Here is a 6,165-nt window from a genome sequence, read left to right on the forward strand (position 1 = left end):
GTAAAATTTAAAATAAAATTAAACTAAAACTAAATATTAGAGATGTTCTAAACTATACTTCCTATTCATTGATATTTTAAACCTCTATTACGTAATTAATTAAAAAAAAAACTAAAGAAGATACAACTACAGATATTTTTATCATATATGTTACTCAATTTCTTTAATTTGTTTTTTTCATATTCACATTTTAATTTCTTTAATATTGAAAACAAGAATGCAGAGGACGATTTGTACAAGAGTTGTAGACTTTTCCGAAGTGTGAGATTGTGTGTAGCCACATAAAGTGCCATGAAAGATACAAATGTGGCGCTTTGGAAGCGTTGGGAGTACATGTTCCAAACCTGCTATTGGTTCTGTCTCTTTGATCACCATGCTGTCACCTCCATTTGCTCTCACCTTCACCCATGTGTCCCCACTCTCCCCTCATACATTTTAGGATCATTATTTATCACAAAAATAATTTACTTATCATTAATTTATCAAAAAAAAATGGAAGCAAATAAAATATGTCCTCTATCTCTATTTACAAAACCTACTCCTCTTTTTTTTTTAGGTTTAATTATTCTGTTGGTCTCTATAATTTTATAAAATTTTTAATTAGATCTCTATACTTTTTTTTTTAATTAGGTCCCTGCACCAAATTTTTTTTTTCAATTAAATTCTTCTTAGTAGTAATTGGCTTAATTTTATAGGGACCCAACTAAAAAAAATGAATTAGTACAAGGACCTAAATAAAAAGAAAAAAAAGTATAGGGACCCAATTAAAAAAAAATTTAGTGCAAGAACTCAATTAAAAGAAAAAAAAGTATAGAGACCTAATTAAAAATTTTGCGAAACTATAGGGACCAGCATAGTAATTAAACTTTTTTTTAAGATTAAAATAAAATATCCTTTAACTTATTTTACAAAAACATATTATGATAATATATTACGAGTTAATATTCGAATTCGTATAATTATTATTTATTATTAGGTTAATAAAATATATGTTTCATATTATTATTACAAAAATATGACTAATCCGCATATATATAATTGTTGTTGAAGAGTATTTTTGTAAAATGGGTTAAAATGTTCTTACTTTAATCTATGGTAAGGTAGTATATAACTATATATATGTTTCACAAACAGAGAAAAAAAGAATGCACGCCACTTAAGACTTTACAAATCTCTCTGGGGAAGCAAGTTTTATTTCTCTAAATTAAACTATTTAAAATTTCACTATGTCTTAATTAATTTATTTATTTTTAAATTTTATTGTAATGATAAATTATCTTTAAATATTTTTAGATCATTTAATAACTTAATAGGCACTTGAACCTTACCATATATTAGTGCAATGCATGCAAATTAATTAGTGACCTTATGCTGTTTGATGTTAACAATCACAAATAAATTTATTATACGTACTGTATGCAATTGTCGGGTGGCCAATCTATATCATTGTGAGTGGTACGGTGGGCACAAACACAATACTCAATCGTCATATAATTGATTCCTAAACGTGGGACATATATATAGTCAAGGACGGACTTAGAGGGAGGCGAGTAGTGGCCTCGGCCTCCCCCCAAAATTTTTAGAAACTATATTTATATATCATCATTTGTTTATTTGATATTAACATATTTAAAATTTATATTATTATATTAATAATAACTTACGTAGTTATATTTTGATAATCACATTATGTACTTTAGATATTCTTTTCTTATAAAAAATACTTATTTTTCTTCTAAATTTACGTTGTTGAAAGAAAAACTTTTATAAAAATATTTTATATCTTGTATTCTATAAAGGTATTGTGTCTTTCAAATAATTAATAATTTATCATTTATTTTTAAATTTTTAAAATTTTTTGAAAAAATTAATTTTAATTAATAAGATATGTGATTATTTTTAACTAAACACGCTATAAATTATTGGTACTTTATAATTTTATAATGTACTATTGATATTGTTATATTTTTTTATGTAACTAGCATATTAAAAATAAAATTGTAAAAAAAATTATAATTATATATATATATATATTTTTGATAAATTTTTTGAAAAACCAACTCTAATAACTATATGTTAATTATTTTTATGGAATGAAAAAAAAAATTATCTAAAATTTAGCCCCTCCATACTAAATTTTCTGGATCCGTCCCTGTATATAGTCATATTATCTTTTATTCTTTTTTTTTTTCCTTTGGTTGATGTCTTATAAATTATAAAACTGCATGAGAAGATTTTTTAATACATAATATATGCATTTTAAATTTATCAATAAAATATTATACAAGTTATTGTTCCACTCCAGTTTTTAGACTGAATATAAACTTGTAGTTAATCTAAGAATATTTTTTTTTTACTCACAAATCCTTTTCGGGAGGATAAGTATAAAAAGGAATTTTTTTTTTGAATAGTAGAATTTTCGGCCTCTTTGAAGATTCTTTTCATAGCTTTAAACAAAAATTAAAAATAAGGTGAGTTCAAAGTTGTCATTCCTTCTGACTTATCTGAGGAAAATAGGCGCATTCTGACCTATTAGAGCTTCGGCGCCGGCTCTAACTACTTGATTAAAATGACCTATAAAGATTTAGGTCGGCAGAACCAACAGATTGCCGATGTCTTGCTGACAATATTTGGTTCTCATCCCCTTAACCCTCACCTTCTAATGGGTGACCGGAAAGTCAGACGAGACTACGTAGATAAGTTCATATTTTTTTTTTTGTTATTCTTGATGATGTCCCAATTTACATACTGCTGCTTTACTGCGGATTTCGTAACTTGGTTTTCTTTTCCTTTTGCAGTTGGAATAGCTGCTGGAAATACATCAATTAGTCATTTGATGACTCACTTCTTTCCTGATGATGACAATAACTCTGCCTCCACTCCTTAAGCTGAGATTCCTCAAGCCGACGAACTAGAGGTTCAATCTCAGCCTCTGCCTAGGCTACCTCCCAGACACAGCGCTGGTGGTGACGTTGCCCATGACAAAGCGGTGGGGGGTTGAACAGTCTTCAGGTGCTCTGAATGAGGAGCTGGAAGTGCTTGTGATCCCCAACTCCAAGAAAAGGAAATCGAGCTCCAGTCCAGGAAAAGTTCTTTTCGTAATAGAGAAAAACTTCGACACAGACTTTTTCATCAACTCCCAGCTACTGCCGGGCACTAAAAACTTCTTCCGGGATGAGGACCTGGCCGCCCATGTGAGGTGGACGTATCGAAGCCTTTTTCGAGATGTCGCCATCGCCAGGAAAATGGAGTCGGTCTTGGCCCAGTGCTAGGTATTAAATGGGAAGTACATGATGGCCCATCGTGAAATTACCAAGTTAAAGGCTAAAGAAGATACCTTAGAAGCCAAACTGAGCGAAGCCGAGAAAAAAATGAAGGAGGCAGGCGACGAGATCTAGCGTCTTGTTGATAAGAAGTTTTCCCTTTCGAAGTAGCCGAACATCGCTCAAGGTAGGGTCAAAGTGGCCGAGGGTAAGGTGAAAGAACTGGAAAAAGAGCTAATGGAGGCCGTGAGATCCGAAGGCGCAACTCGCCTTGAGGTCACAAACATGAAGAAAAAGAATAAAGAGATTTTAAAGATGCCCAGGACGCGGTAGCTACTACCGAGGAGGCGATCAAAGCCCAAGTCTCGTTGCTTGCCCCTGACTTCAACACCTCAGTTATTGGTGCTTTTAAAATGATCCAAGATGGTAAGTATGTCGACTCATAAAAAACATAATATAGATCAGATAATATATATTTTTACGAATCTATTCAAATTCTTTCCAAATTTATCGTACAAACACTATCAATAAATAATTTAAACATACGTTAATTGTATATTATTTATCTCTAATCTTTATACCTCTTAGATTATACTAACTTGAGCGTCAGATTCTCTTGTATTTATACTTATCCGCACTCTAGAGATGCCAACCTGAAGCAAGGAGAACCAATACAACTTTATGTCACGCACACGATCCTCTAAATTTATATTTCAAAACTACAAAAAGTAATCTTAATCTCGTTTCCAAACCATTGTTAATTTCTAAAATTTTATATTGTAAAGCAAAAAAATAACTATAAATTAAAAACCTTCGTATACTACCAAATTCAATTAAAAAAAGCATTATTTATGATAGCTAAAAATAATTATTTGTGTTTTAGTTTTCTAATGGCATTAAACATTTTCATTGAAATTTAGTAACTCTAATCATCATTCAATAGATAAGTAGAGGCTATTGTTTAGAGATACAGTTATTCATTTATTTTTTGTTTTTGTGTTGTAAGTTGGAGAGAGATATAGCTCGCCATGTCTAGAGTTGAGTTTGTTTCACTTGGGAGGGATAAAGTATATATCGACTTCAAAAAGAATGACGGTGATAGACATTTGCAAAGGCATTTCGATACTTAACTAAGTAAGAGTAAGAGATGAGTATAATGTTATTTAGAATAGTGTACTTTTTACATAGTTAGAATTTTGTATTCATAGAGTGTTACCTCTTTGGAGTGGTTGAGATATTTTTTTGATATTTTTGGTAATCACCCTCAATCTATTTTGAAATGGTTCTATTATAGTGGAGATTCTCTCTAATTGAAAATAAGTCACATTTATTATTTTATTTGAATTTTAATTTATAGACATAATTGGGTCAGGTTATGACTAACGGATCACAGCTCCGACGTTTGACCTGTGATATTTTTTAATAAAACAATTGAGCTTTTGACTTTTAGACCTATAAATCAGAATAGTGGTAGTAATAGTAATAACCCCAAGCTCAACTTATGGTTTTTGAAAAATAATAGTCATGTTAGAGAGAAAAGCTTGAATTAAATAAAGTAAAAGAAAATTGAGAGTGATTATGAAATAAGGGTAAGATATTGATATGAGGATTAACCCCCAAGAACAACTTGATAATCTTGAAAATAAAGTTGGTCAAGCTTGTTATTGGAAAAGATATTGCTTATATCAGTGTATTTTTGGATGAACTCATAGTTGATTGTTTGTTGGATTAATTTCGACTTATATATGTCACCTTGCTTTGACTGATTTCGATTTATAAATGCCGATTTGTTTGGAGTGATTCCGACTTATAGGTATCGACTTGTTTAGATTGATTCCAACTTATAGTTTCCGGTTTGTTGGAAGTGATTCCGACTTATAACTGTCGGTTATTTTTTTATGCCAACTTCAGTATTGATTTGTCGTAGTTCATTTTAGATAAGAGCTCTATTAGCTTTCAAGAATTGATACAGCAACAACAGAATATAAGATTAGTCATGGTCTAGTGGAGACTATAAAACGTAGAAAGATAATGATTGGCAGAGTATATATATATAGTTGTTCTCAAACTAATTAATAACTGAGTTTGTTTTCGAATTGATATAAAGCCGAGTTTTGTTCTCAAATTGATTGATAGTCGAATTTATTTTTGAATTGATTGATTAATTTTGACATATGAAATGATAAGAGACATAAATGTGAAGCAATTCGAGTATATAGAGTAATATATACTTTATTAGAAGTTATGATGTATTAAAATTTGAAATAAAAGATTTATATAAGCAAATTGGATTATGCATACACATAGTTTTATCAAGATAGAACTGATTTGTAATTTGATTTGTTAAGGTCATTTGCCTTTTAAAGTTTGCATAACATGTACATCTCGTCTGATAATTTTTGAGTGTTTTCTTGTACTTCTAATCTATAACTATTCTTTTCCTAGTTCGTTTAGTGCATCTTCTATGTTAGTGAACTTATTTTCATCTTCTGTCAGTGTCACTTTGGTTGATATATCTGTTGGTATAGGCCAATTTTGTATATTTGATATGAGATTGAGCTCTATCCTGAGGCTTAAGCTCTTCGAGTTATAGACTATTTGTATGGACTACTTGTTTGGTTGCCTTTGCAGGTTCGACTTGAGTGTTCTTTTCGTATTGAATAATCAGTTGATTCCTTCCGAAATAAATTACGGGAAAAGGAATTTGAAGTTTCAACTTTTGATATGCAGTAGAATAAAATATATTGGTTGCGGATATTTCAAAATCACAATTATTTGTATTAGACGTATAGATCGATTAAATGGGCATTCGTTTTGGTGTATTGTTTGATGTGTGACAGTAGTTAACTCGACTTATAAGTTGGCATGAGCTTTTCTTTGTTGTGAAGGAGATCAGAGAAAT

Source organism: Arachis ipaensis, chromosome B02, assembly GCF_000816755.2.
Source record: "Arachis ipaensis cultivar K30076 chromosome B02, Araip1.1, whole genome shotgun sequence".
NCBI classification, from domain to species: domain Eukaryota; kingdom Viridiplantae; phylum Streptophyta; class Magnoliopsida; order Fabales; family Fabaceae; genus Arachis; species Arachis ipaensis.